The sequence below is a fragment of the Grammomys surdaster genome, unplaced genomic scaffold (assembly GCF_004785775.1).
Source record: "Grammomys surdaster isolate TR1022 unplaced genomic scaffold, NIH_TR_1.0 62, whole genome shotgun sequence".
Taxonomy (NCBI): domain Eukaryota; kingdom Metazoa; phylum Chordata; class Mammalia; order Rodentia; family Muridae; genus Grammomys; species Grammomys surdaster.
In genome coordinates this window covers 12,651,681-12,666,104 of record NW_021604564.1, presented here as the reverse complement: position 1 = coordinate 12,666,104, position 14,424 = coordinate 12,651,681, and the positions used below count along the sequence as shown (strand labels likewise).

Genomic DNA, 14,424 nt, shown 5'->3' with positions numbered 1-14,424 from the left:
ATAGCAACACCACAGCCATATGCAGTGGGAGCATACGCATAGCAACATCACATCCATATGCAGTGGGAGCATACGCATAGCAACACCATGGCCGTATGCAGTGGGAGCATACATATGGTGTACACTTAAAGTACAGCAAAGCTAGAGTGATCTTGGTCTCTTTTTAAAAAGGTAAAGTTGCCTGGCAGATTTGAGGTTAAAGGACATATCTGGGAAGGTGGGGAGCAATAATGTAACTGTGCTACCATCTTAGGAGTGTAAAGTCCATGGTCATAATCTGAAACGCAGCCTTCACTTTATAGCTTCAGATTCAGCAGGAAATAACAGGATCCTGAAAGTTTAGCACCTTAGAGGCTGTGTGTGCACACGCACACACACGCACACACATGCACACACACATAAATACATGCACACACACACACACACACATGAACGCACAAACACTTCTGTCTCCCTTTTCCCTCCATCTTTAAAAATAATTAAAAGAAAAAGATGATAAAACAGACGTTGACCCACTGTCTATCCCATTGGGACAAAAAGAGAAAAGAATAGCAATAGTAGACACATAATAGCATATATTTACATATTTTAAAACATTAGTTTACCCGTGTGAACTGATGCATCTTACATATACAAGGCAAAGAGAAGCCACAGTTCCCAAGAAGTACACACTTTGAAACAGTGTCAAACGGAGCCCTCTTGCAGAGTGGTCTCATGCCAGATGGCTCCGGGGCAAATAAACAGAGCCACAATTGCCCCCTAGCTCTTTAACTCCGGGAAACTGAGGGAGCTATTCTCTTCATTTTATTGGCTTCATTTCTTCATTATTATTAACACGACTTTCGGGTAATGCACATCACAATTTAATTTTACAGGCATATTTATTTTAGAGTGACCTCATATTCTAGGGAGCTACTGAATAAAAACAGCAACAAACCGAGGAGGAACTGGGTCCCCTCTGAGCCCACCTAGATGCTCCACCCGCATCAGTCATTCTGTAGGGATTTCACAGGACAGTCTTTGAAGTAAACGTGACATGACATCTGATCAGCTGGAACTCTGAGGAGTAGGCCCCAGGGAAAACCATATCTAACAAGTGGAGTGTGAGTTGGGGCTTGCTAGAATACAACATATCACTTAGTTCAACAACTAAAATAAAATCATCATGCATAAAATCAGAGTTCTGCCTAGTTGTACTGGGAGGGCACAGAGAAAGTCATTACCCAAAAAAAGGAAGTAAAAAAATGCTTACAAACAATTACAACCCTTTAAAGTATGACTCCAGCACGCACATTCTCTTTCCTCTTGGCTCCATTTGGAAAAACAGAAAAAAATCGTAGTCAGAAAAATGTAACCACCCCCTCCCACCCCAGCCCCGCAGGACCAACGGAATCAAAAGTATTCTTTTTCTAATGAAGCAATAGCACAAGCCTTCTCCTATCCGTCACCCCATCTCCCTGATGGCATTAAAAAAAAAAATCTGACACAAAACAGAAAGTTCAAAGCGTTACTAACCTGGGGCCCCTGGCAAAAAGCGGTGCTCCATTTTACTCTGAAGAGTGAATTCTTCCTATGAAGCTAATGTCCAAAGCAGTTGAAAGTCGAGATGAGGGGAAATTGGCTACCCTACAGATCACATAAACAGGGGAAGCCGTCCTGTTCCCAAGCTCAGCTTTGGCAGGCTCCCTAAAGGCAATTCAAGTCGGTCAAGCCCACGGAGCACTTTAGCCTATAAGCTTCAATAATGAACTTGAAGCCACGCCCCACATGCTAAATAGACAGGGCCGTGAGAAAAGAAAAGCCACACAGAATAGAGCTAAGGCTTCAGTTTTGCACTGGTTGCCCAAGAAAGCCAAAGCACACACTTAAACAAAGAGAACTGTCATTCACTTGTGTCCCCTAGACACTGCACTAAAGGGGCTGATTCACGTTAAACAAGGGCGGCACAGTTTCCCCTCCACTGGGACCATGAAATGACTTTTATAAGTGTTGCCTAAGTTGGGTGCTGACCCCGAAACATACAGCACTGTAATTTAAGACTGTATAAGAAGACATAAGGCGTAATTGTTCCTGAGTCAAACTCATACTATTGCTAGCTTTCCGTTTTTACATAATATAGAACAAGCTTAAAACTTCATTACAAATGCTCAAATATTAATATAGGTCACAAGGAAAATCCGTCAAAGAACTTTCTCATGTCAGGTCTGACTTGTGTGTAAGTTTGTAAGTCAGCTTTCTTTATATCAGTTCATCACTTAAGATACATTTGTAGGATAAAAAAGTCTTCCCCACACCCCCCCCCTTCTGAAGGGGCCTGGATGATGGCTCAGCAAGGAAAGGCGCTTGCTGCCAAGCCTGATGACCCGAGTTCAAACCCAGTACTCACAGGGTGAGGAAGAGAACTGGCTCCCAGGTGTCATCCTCTGACCTCCACATGGTCACATACACTCAGACACATGTATACTTACAAAAAATATTGTTTTTAAGACAGAGTTTCCCTGCGTTATCAGCCTTGGCTGTCCTGGAAGTCACTCTGTAGACTAGGCTAGCCTCAAATTTTCAGAGATCCACCAGCCTCTGCCTCCCGAGTGCATCATTACTGTCTTTTAATATCATATACCATCGTTTCAAAGTAAGCCATCTAAATTTAGTTTTCATTCTACACAAATGTAATTGATAATTTTTTTTTCAAGTGCCTAAGTCCTAAAACACAATCCAACATAGTGGCCTTTAATATAACATACTCACAATAAATACAAATCTCTCCTGCTTATCAATCCCATGAAAAATATTAATTTCAAAAACTTGCTACTTTTCATATAAAGTTCTAATCTTTTTAAATAAGATCTACTTTAACATACTAATCTAAGTTTCCTCTATAGTGTAACACAGAATCAAACAGGGCAAGGAAAACCTGATTCAGTCACCGCCAAGCAGAACGTAGATGCTAAAGCTAACTCAGCACCTATGACACATAAGGGATGTGTGCATGTTAGGGCCACAATTTCAGGCCGGAAAACCCAGAGACTGTGCAGATCTAACACCCACTTCTTCATCTCCCTAACCCAGGCCCCGGTTCAACAGTTTCTCCTGGAGATAAAAGTCAGGGAAGACTGGAGAGTTCTAGCACTGAGAGAAAACCAGGCTGGAGCAAGTAACCAGTGGCTTTATAAGTGCCAGTACCCCACCTGCTGGCAGAAACAGGAGCCGCCTGGACTGCTCTAAGCGACCTCAGGGGAAGGAGAGGGTGTGGTGTGGAAGAACCAGAAGAACCAGTTCCCACACATTGATGAGCAGTTAAGAATCATCAAAATGTTTTCACCTACAAAAGTAGAATATTTCTGAAAAATGTCAATGCCAGAAAGTAATTAAACCTAAACCAGTGAGTGTGGTAGCTCATCTGTGATCCCAGTGCTTGGGAGGGGCAGGCAAGAGGAGGAGGGACTATAAACTCAAGGCCATTCTCAGCTACAAAGTATGACATCAGCCTGGGCTACTTGAGATGTTGTCTCAAAAAGCAGAAGGAAAAATAAAACAAAAACAAATATTCAGGCTGCAAAGATAGCCCAGTAAAGAGCTTGCTGTCTAAGGACAGGATCTGGGTTCAAATCCCAAGATCCCACATAAAGCTGGACACAGCAGCACATGTGTATAATCTCAGCCCTCGCACAGAGACATGGGAGGTGGAAAACAAAGAATCCCAGATAGTTCAGGAGCCAATCAGCCTGGCGCTCCTCAGTGTGTGTGTGTGGGGGGGGGGCAGGGGATGGACAGAGGCTTTTCCTCAAGCTATGTGGTGTGAGAAGATGAGAAGCCACCCCTGAGGTTGACCTCTGACCTCCACAGGTGCCTCCGGAGTGCGCTTGCCCATACTCACACAAAAGACGGCTTTTTGTGTCACAGAAGTTAATGTTTCTAAAATCAAAGCCTGAAATCCACCCCAGTGAGGGTGATGAATATTTAAACCCCAGCAAAATGAAATTACATTGTGATGCAGCTTTTAAAGATGCCTGAGTGCTTAACTTAACCTTGGAGGTATTATTGAAGCTTCTGCTGAGTCAGGTATGGATGTAAGGTGCCTAACCATTATAAATTCACTTAAGCGCATCTTCCTTTTACTATACCTGGCTAACACATGAAAGGAAAGCCATCCAAGGAGGAGTGTATTGACTGTCCACAGCCACAGAGCCGGGCCTAAAGTCGCTATTCCTAACCAGTTAAAGCCTATGGAAGACAAGTAAGTTTCAGGCAAATCATGTCATTTTATATAAAGGATGTATATAATGTAAATCCATATGTATCCAATGGATGTTGCTTGGGCAATGGTTTCCACTGGCCACGGAGGGACATTGTACTGAACTGGCATGTGCTCTGGCAGACTGTTAGAAGGTAGGTACACCAGGACTGCCTGAGACAGTCCTCAGTAGACTCCAGAGAGGCAATACAGGACAGAGCTGGAAGTGACAGGGGAGAGGAGGTGTGCCCAGGCAGAGGACATGGGGTAGCACTGAACATCCTTTGAGGAAGCCTGTCCAGCCTGGAACACTGGCGGAACACACACGCCCTGAGGAACACAGGAGCCCTCTGATTTCACCCAATGAAGCCTTGAGTGTGACTGGGAAACATGGTAAAGAGGCAAGGAGGAAGGATGAGGCAGAGAAGAAGACAAAGACATCACAAACAGGACAGCAGCTTGTTAGTGTTTTAAATGTTAACGCTCAGGACCAGTTGATAAAGTGCTTGCCTAGCCCTGCACAAAATCCCGGGTTCAGTCAGCACAGCATAAACCACGTGCAGTGGTACTAGCCTGTCATCTCAGCACCTCGGACAGGAGGATCAAAAGGTCACAGTCATCTTCAGCTACTTAATGAATTCAAGATCAGCCTGGGCTAGAGATGTTGTCTCAAAACAAAAAAATAAATATAGGTGCTTGCAGGCAAGATGGCTCATTAAATAACTATACTTGACACCAAGCCTGAAGCTGAATTTGAACCCTAGGACTCACCCAGTAGAGGAAGAGAACCAAACAAATCCTGCAGCCTGTCCTCTGACCTCCACACACACAGTGGCATACACATGCATACATACAGTACTGGATGAATGGATATAAAAGATAAGGACAAAGCACTCGCCACACAAGCATAAAGATGGAAGTTAGGATCTCCAGAACTCCTGATGCAGCAGTGCACATCTGTAATCCCAGTGCTCTTGTTGGGGAGACAGAGGTACAGTCAAGAAAATTCCTAGACATTTTGGGTCACTTAGCCAACCTGGAATACACAGAGGTAAAAAACAAGAAACTCTGCCACCTCAAACAAGGTGGAAGGTGAGGACAACAGTCAAGGTTGTCCCTTCCCCTCCACACAGGTGAATGTCTGCACTCACAAACATATACACTCTTGTGTGCACATGCAGTGCATACCACATACAATCTTACACACAGAGAAATATAAAATAACAAATAAGTTAATAAACAAATGAAATACAAAAAAATGTAAATAAAATCCTCGGTTATATTCCAGTTCTAAGGCATACAGTGCCCTCTTCTGGCCTCTAGGTACCCACATGGTACACAGACATATGTGCAGGCAAAATACCCATACACATAAAAATACACAGCCAGAGACAGAAAGACAGAAAGACAGACAGACAGACAGACAGACAGACAGAGACAGAGACAGAGACAGACAGACAGACAGACAGACAGACAGACAGACAGACAGACAAGGCTGTACAGGGCGTTGGGCTGGGAAGCTGGCTCAGGAATTAAGAAGGCTTCCTGCTCTTCTACAGGATTTGAGCTTGGTTCTGACCATGGAAAGATAGAACTAACTCCACATGGTTGTCCTCAGACCTCCACATGTATGTCACGATATGGTTTCCCCACAATAATGACTACAAGCCTGGATTTGGTTGCAGAGTTCAAAAACCAGCATCATCCCTCCCCTGATATAAACAACATCTTTCCACATGTACCTGCTCCTCAGCGACTCAGACTGGAAGGCAGGCAACACAGCCTGTTTGGACCTCAGTGGAAGCTGCCCTGTAAAACAATACCATTCTCTGACCCCCATGCTGAGCCAGACCTGTTGGCTTAAGGTAACTGTTAACCACACAGTGGATCCTCAGCCATGAGTACAGGAGAGCCCAAGCTCATCACCACCCCAGTCAGTGCCCAGTGAGTGCAGAACCTAATGACCACCCCACCCTTCCCCCAGGCTCTATTCACAGTCCTGGTTGTTGAAGACGTGTGAATTATGAGGTTTACAATATACACCTGTTTAATTTTCCATCACTCGTAACCCAAACAGAAGCCTCTGCTAAAGCAATTAGTTTGGAATTAGATGGACGACCTGACATGAGGCTTTGTTCTCTGCCCTCTGTGCCTGCCAACTGGCACTGGTTATTTGATCTGTGACTCGTGTTGCCAGGATGACCGGAAAGGACAATGGTACTCATTGTTGCCATGTCTACCCCCTGGTCTATAGCAGCTGTCAGGGTTCCTTCTGTTTGTTGACTTTATTTTGCTTCTCTTACTTTTATAGGCTTACTTCCTTAACTACTACAAATTGCTTTGAAATCTAGTCTAACCCCTGAAAATGTAACTCATTTGAGAATTGATATCACAAAATTGAAAGCACAGGTGTTTAAAGCTCTCTAAAGAATATATTTGGGGTTTTAAAAAATATGTTGTATTTTTAATCTATATGTACATGTTTGAATGTGCTTGTGCAAATGTACAAGGAGGCCAGAAGACCCTCTGTCAAATCTGCTGTCAGATCCTCTGGGACTGGAGTTACAAGTGACCGTGAGCTGCCATGTGGGTGCTGGGAACTAAGCTCTGGTTCTCTGAAAGAACAGCAAGTGTTCTCTCTCCAGCCTGCTTATCACCTCTACATTATTGTGGTTTTACACGAGACAGGATAAATGTCAAACAAATTTTATCTCAACTTTGACTACCTAACAAGTCATTCAGTTCACAAGCTTCTCACCGTCTATTAAGTATAGTTTTTTTTTTCAATCATAATTTAGCTTTAACCCATAGAGAAATCTATGAGTTAAAAAAAAATGTTGAAGGGGTTGAGGGATGTATCTCACTTGGTAGGATCCTTACACAGCCTGCACAAAGCCCCAGCCTTGATCACCATAGCTCATAAACCAGTCTTGGTGGAACACATCTCTAATCCTAGCATGTTAGTAGTAGAGGAAGGAGAATCAGAAATTCAAGGTCACACTCAGCTACATCCCTGGACTCCTGGATCAGAAGAGCTGAATCCTCCTGCTGCTGGCCTGAACACTGCAGGCGGTACCCCCATGGCTATACAGGAAGGAAGAGAATGTAACACCCAGGCCCTGCTTCTCTGGAAGAAGGAACTTAATGGGCAACAAGCCCAGAATAATTTCCCTTCTCACCCAGAATATTTCCTTCCTTCCTTCCTAACCTACAGGATTTAAATACAGGATTCCCATTGCCCCTCAACGCTTCCTTTGCTGTAATTAGATAGCATTACCAAGGTGATTTAGAGAAGAAAGGGGTTCTTAGGGGCTTACAGTTCCAGGAGGTTAGTTAGAATCCATGATCATCATGGCAGGCTGCATGACAACAAGCAGGCAGGCAGGCATAGTGTTGGAGCAGTAGCTGGTGGTTTACATCTTGATCTACAAGCATAAGGTGGAGAGATGGCTGGGAAGGACATGGATTGTTGAAATCTTAAAGCTCACTCTAGTGACACCCCTCCATCATCAAGGCCATGCCTCCCAATCCTTCCCAAACAGTTCTACCAACTGGGGACCAAGTTTCAAACATATGAGCCTATGGGAGTAATTCTCAATTAACCCTTCATACCAAGTATCAGATAACCTACAATTTGTCATAATCTTGCCTTCTAACAAATGCAAGGTACATTTAGTGTCCCCAAACTGGGCTTAGGAAATGGCCTCTTGTAGTCTGCTTGCCTAGCATGAGCAAAGTCTCATGTTTGGTCTCCAGCATCACTCAAATGACACACGGGGCACATAAACAGAACCCCAACACAGAAGTATCAGAGCTTCAAGGTCATACTGGCTACCCAGAGAGTTGGTAGCCAGCCTGAACTCTATAAAATGTGTCTCAAAAAAGAACAGACATGCCTCAAAAGGAAGCTAGGGGAACAGCATCATAGTTTAAAAACAATTCACTCATAATTTAATGTATGATATACTCTGTCACAAAATGGGCAATGTGGTAGTAGCAATATGATAGCATATATATCATATTATACACACAATATGTAATGAGTAAGATACTCAGAATCCTATTTTGCACTCATGTGTGGCCAACATGGTAGATACTGTTATTATCTCCATTTCTCTGGTGAAGAAAACTAAGCCTGAAATGTTGACCTGGCCAAGATCAATCATCCAATACTTGTCTATTTAACACATACTATGACATGAGCCTTGTTATCAGTATTAATGATATATACCAAAAACCCTTCCCTTCAGGAAGATAATATTCTATTAGAGAAATCAGACTACCAAAAATTAAAACCCACAGCTGAGGCTATTGCTCAGTGGTAGTGTTTGCTGAGCACGGTCATGAACCTGGGTTTGGTTCCCAGCACTAAAACGGTAACAAACAAACACCAACAAAAAGACATAACTGTAAGAGCAGATGACGTTACGTGCCGTGAGGAGCAGAGCAGGGGAGTCAGGAAAGTCAGGAGGATGGATGGGAGAGGTGACGCCAGGAGCAATGACACACTCTTGAGATGAGTGCTCAAGAGAGGCCTCTCTGGGAACTTCCACTCAAGAGAGACCTTAATGAAGGAGGTTAAAAGCCATGTGTCTCAGCTTGCTTTTTATTACTGTGGTAAAACACTGACCAAAAACAATTTTGGGAATGAGAAGTTTATTTGGCTTATAGGTATAATCCATTATCAAAGAAGCCAAGGCAGGAATCTGAAGGCCATGGAGCAAAATACCAATGGAGGGGTCCTGTCTGTAGTCTGTAAATGTTCACCTGAAGACTCTGCCAACTACAAAGTCTGAAAGGTTTAGAAGAAGACATTGTGGGAGGACACGACAGAAGGAATTGAAAGCAGTTTGAACGGATTAGCTTACTCATATAGAGTTCCCCTCTGAAGAACAGGGGGATGGATGCCTCGAATACATGAAGTCCTGAACTCAATTCCCAGCACCATAGAAAGTATCTACCAGGTTTAGTGCCACATATCTGCATGGGAAGCACTTGCAAGGTACAGGCGTGAGGGTCAGGAATTTGAGACCATGCTCAATCCCATAGTGAACTCAAAGCCAGCCTGCACTGCCTGAGCCAATGTCTTAAACATAGGGCAAAGTAAAAGGGGCAAGAGATTAAAGGGGCATTTTTTGAGTTTTAAGTGAAACACAGTAATTGCACATATTTATGGGGTACAGTGTGACACTTCTAAGTAAGGTTACCATCGGTCAGATCAGATTGGGATAAATAGCACAACACTGTCTCAGACCTTTAGGATTAGTTTGTATTGGGAACTTTGTAAATCCTATATTAGTAACTGATGTCAACCCTAATTATCCTGCTGGACTCCATACAGAATGCAGATATTAACCTTTCCATTAGAATGCGTCCTTTTACCTGTTAGCCTGTTATCCCTCCTCAACACCGTCCTTAGGCTCAGCAAAGAACTCTGCTCCTTTTTACATCAGGACAGCGACATTTTAGCTTCCCAGTATAAATAGATAAACAAACAAATAAATAAATAAATAGAAATGGCAAGTGCCTTTCTGTACCTAGCTTATCCCATTGAACATGATGCAAAGGGAACTCTTTAGAGAAGATGCTACAGAATATGTGAATAATAAAAATGATCCAACACATGAAGGGAGTCTAAGGATGCTGGGTGTAGGAGGACACAGAGTTCTAAATAGGCAGAAGCTGACTGGTATCCTGGGGTAAGATAGATGTGGCTTGGGGAAACACACAGTGTGTCACTTTAAAGACAGGCGTACCTATGAGAACAGAATGACAGCTGCATGCAGGAGGGTTTGCTCATGAGGAGATAGTCTCATTCTTTCTGACTACCTGTAGGTTCTCCTTGACATATAAGATCTTTAGCAGAGAGAAGCAGGAGGAAATGTAGGTTTGGGGAAAGAAACAAAGATACACAGAAAGACAAGACAATGGACTCACTGGGGAATATGCTATGGCTGCCAGCATGCTGAGTGGAGGCAAAGGGGAGTGTGTGTCTGTGTGGGGGGACAATGACTAACTAAGTGTACATCAGCAGAGCTGTGAGTGTTCTTCACGTACACTCAGCTGCTGGGGGACAGTGCTGAGCCATGCGATCTTGATTTTGACATGTTTGGGTTTGCTGGACAGCCTGATAGGAAGAGAGGCAGAGAGAGTAATCACAGGTGTGATGGTTAATCTCATCTTTTAAACGTATTCTCTCCCCCATCTCTTACTCTGTCACTCTGTTTCTCTCTGTCTCTCTGTGTGTGTCTCTCCCTGTATCTGTCTCTCTGTCTCTCTCTGTCTCTGTGTGTGAGTGCGTGTGTGTGCGTGTGTGTATGTGTGTGTGTGTGTATGTGTGTGTCCCCAGAGAGGACAACTTGTAGGAGTTGCCTCTCCTCCCATCATGTGGGTCTCAGTGTAAACTGTCATTGGGCTTAGCAGCAAGCTCCTTTATGGATCGAGCCATCTCAGCAGCCCTCAATTTAACTTTAAACAAATGCATGGTTCATTCATGCCTGGCTGAACTAACAAAAGCACATTTATAAACCTACAAAACTAAAGAAAAGCTCTAGTCCTGGCCAAAGAGGAACCACATCAGGAAACAGGACAAGGATCCCGAATTATAGAGTCCTATCTGCTAAGTAATTAAACAGCACAGAAGGTCGGAGAGCACGGACGCTCAAAGGACAGCTTTAATGGTCCCATCCTATAAAAATGTATGTCCAGATATTATTTAAGGATGTTGTATTGTTACTTACCTCAAAATAGAGATCAGGTCTTTTATGTATGTATATATGCACACATATATAATAGATACAAGAAAATACATCAATCTGATGAAGTTGCCACTGAAAAAGTAACATGGGAACATTCCTGCTGACTCTCGTGCAAATGTGCCAGCTAGTCACTCACAGACAGTTTTCCATTTACACGGTTCAAGCCACGTTTTCTAAGCTTCAGCATGGTGTCAAAGCCAAATGCCTTAAAAGCCATAAGATCCTAGTACTCTACAGTGTCCTGTGCAATTAAGTAGGGTAGATATACTAAGTGCATTTTAGGAGTGAGTGTAAGAGTCTGTGTGTGTGTGTGTGTGTGTACAGGTACACAGGTGTGCAGGTGTGGTGTGTGTACAGGTGCAGAGATCAACTTTGGGTTATTGTTCCTCAGAGGATGCCCTCCGTCTTGTTTTGTTGTTGCTGTTGGTGTAGAACAGGTTGACCTTAAACTCAGAGACTTGCCTGTCTCTGTTTCCCAAGTGCTGGGACTACAGGAGTGTGCCACCACACCCTGCTGGAAGAGGTACTCTTAATCAAGGTATTGCTTCCATCAGATTGGCCAGCGGGTGTACCTCCTGCATATTGCAAATATATATGCTTCTATTCACACAGAAGCCTCTGGAAAATACTCAGTGTCCTGCTCTATCACTCTCTACCTCACTGGAACTTAAGGAACATCTGGAAATCTTCAGCACACACAATGGCTCATGCTAACAGCTTCCATTGATAGGTTATCACCGTTTTGCCCTGTCCAGTCTCTATTGTTCATGCCTCCATCTTGCAACTCACTAGGCATCCAGCCCAGGTCAGAAGTAGATGTGGGTCCTACCCTGGGGAAGCTGGCCAATCCTGTCCATTCTGTTCTCCCACATCTGGCTTCCTCTGAGGTTCCCAACTGCCTGGCATGCAGAAATTTCCATGAATAGTCACTTGGCCTGTCAGGTGGGTCAGGCTTCATTTGGGTATCTGCCTTCAACACAGGCATCTCGGTTCCTATGCTTGAACATTTACCTACAGTGACTTGTTTTCTTTCCTCCTTTGCCCTTGGCAGCACCTCTATTGTCCTTGTGAAATAAATGCCTGGGTGCCACCAAGTGGTCAATACTTCTATTCTACTCCAACTTGAAGAGCCGATTATACACAAAATAAAACCAACCTCTTGATCATGCATCGTGTTTTTTACCTAAGAGGGAATATGATGGAATTGTATGCCTGAAAAGGTTTCACATGGTGTGATTCATGTAGATGTCACCATAAAATAGTGGTATTCCCCTGTGAACGTTTATGGTATGGCTATGCCTGCTGGGTGGGCGTGGACAGACTATCAGATGCAAGACTAGCTGATGCAAGATGAGGGACGGACAGCACCTTCTTCCTTATAGCAAGCTGGCACAATGGCTCAATAGGTAAGAGTGCTGGCCACCAAGAGTGACAATGTGATTTTGTAAATCTTGTGACTGGGCCCCACTTAGCTGAAGGAAAGAACTGACTACCAAAAGTAGTTGAGTAATTGTCCCCAGTCCTTCTCCCTCTCTCCCCTCACATACACACACACATACACACACACATACACACACACACACATACACAAATGCAAAAAGAAGGATAATAGTAATAATTGTACCCCTGGATTATCATTTGGGAGAAGTGAATATATTTCCCTGATAAGTTAGCAAAATTTAGATACGAAAATTAATTTTAATTTTAATTTTTAAACAGAAAACATCATTTTTTTTCCTTTGAGAAGAGATCCCAAATTTCCCAGTATGGCTTCATTTTACTCAGCAGCCAAAGGTGACCTTGATCTTTCTGCCTGTACCTCTTGAGTTTGAGATTAGGCAGGTCCTGCTATTGATTGATTTATGAAGTACTGGGTATCAAACCCAAGGCAACCACTCAACCCACTGGGTTTTGTCTCAGCTCTGACAATGACTTTTGAAAAGAAATTATTATAACTACAAACTTTAAGAACAAAACTAGCTTTTGAGCTTGGAGTGCAGTTGCCTCTTCTTTCTGAAAAGAGCAACAAGAGAGTCTGTGGTCACTATAGCAACAAGAAGGAAGATTAAGAAACACAGCACTTAGATTCCCAGATGCTGAAAAAATGAGGCCAGGTTCACCAGTGACCAACACCCTGAGGTGCAGGGGGTGAGGTGATCCTAAAGGCCTAGGATTTCAAGACCTCTTGACCAAATGAACTCATTTCGTTAGGATCTCAGTAGACCATGAGGTTTGATACTGGATCCCTGATAACCCATTTACCCACTTCTAGATACAAATCAGAACCAATAGACAAAGCCAGTATCCTGGATTAGCTCAAGGATAGTCTGGGCTTCAGGAGACCCTGTCTCAAACAAACAAGAAGCTAACAAAAGGGAACAAAATAAAACCCAATAGGAAAGCTACAAAAACTAAAGTAACATGACAAATTTTTATCATACTGTGGCTGAAGTGCTGTAATAAAATCTCTTCATATCTCTTAAAAACTGACCAGGAAAATACTGCAGGGACCCTGAAGGAACAAAGGGCTCTGACAGCTGCCAATGGCAACCCATGAGAAGACCATTTACTAAAGTTTCATCTAGCTGCTTTGACTGCCAGTGCTACTCCTGATTTGTTTGAACTTAAAATTTTAGCTGTTAACTAAGAGTGTGGCACAAGTCTGTCATTCCACTGCCTTCAAGGCTGAGACAGGAAGATTGGGAGTTCAAGGCCAGCCTGGGATACAAATTGAGACCTATCTAAATCAACCAATAATAGTTATAATAATAGATAAAAAATGTTTGTTAGCAGCAGGATGAATTTGTATCTTTAGTGTTTTGTTTTTGAGGCAAACTTTTACTCTATAGCCTAGAACTTACTATGTAGCCCCAGCTGGCTTCCAACTCATTGAAACTCCCCTACCTTAGTCTCTTGAATGTTGAGATAACAGGCATGAGCTACCATGCCTACCTCTGAGTTTGTTAATGGAACCAACCTTTATTCTAATACCTGATGAATACCTACTATGTGCTAGGAATTCAGCAGACACTAAAGGTTCAAGGTAGAATAGCAAATGGACTTCACAAAGTTGGAGGAGCCATGGCAGAGGTGGTCTCCATGACCTAACAAACAAAACTATGCCGTGAACAGAACTCCAGGAGCAGTTCTGGAAGAGAGAAGAAATTATTCAGCATGCAGGAAAGTATGCATCAGGTAGCACTAGCAAGGTATGGGATGCTTATCTGTAAGAAAGGAAGTGCATCCTACTACAGGAGCCCCAGAGCAGGAGAGCACAGGGCAAGTTCTAACACCAAAACTCCCAAGAAGAAGAGAAAGGAAGATAGAAGGGGTGGGGGGAGGAAATGGCAGATTGGAATCTAATGAGGAACATAGAAGGTTTTACTCTAACCTGAGTTTCAGAAAGACCACCTACCCTGTAAATCTGGAGGG

At 43.3% G+C, this 14,424-nt stretch overlaps 1 protein-coding gene across 4 annotated transcripts in view; it reads right to left on the bottom strand.

Moving 5' to 3' along the window:
• Positions 1-14,424, bottom strand: part of Pld1 (phospholipase D1) — a 196,118-nt gene that overhangs the window by 162,511 nt on the left and 19,183 nt on the right. For 2 of the 4 annotated variants that reach the window (XM_028763299.1, XM_028763313.1), the window contains exon 1: positions 1,516-1,677. The exons of the other annotated variants lie outside the window; for them this stretch is intronic. The gene's annotated coding sequence lies outside the window, so the exon portion shown is untranslated. Of the gene's footprint in view, positions 1-1,515; positions 1,678-14,424 lie in introns of those variants that run through there. 4 annotated transcript variants of the gene reach the window in all.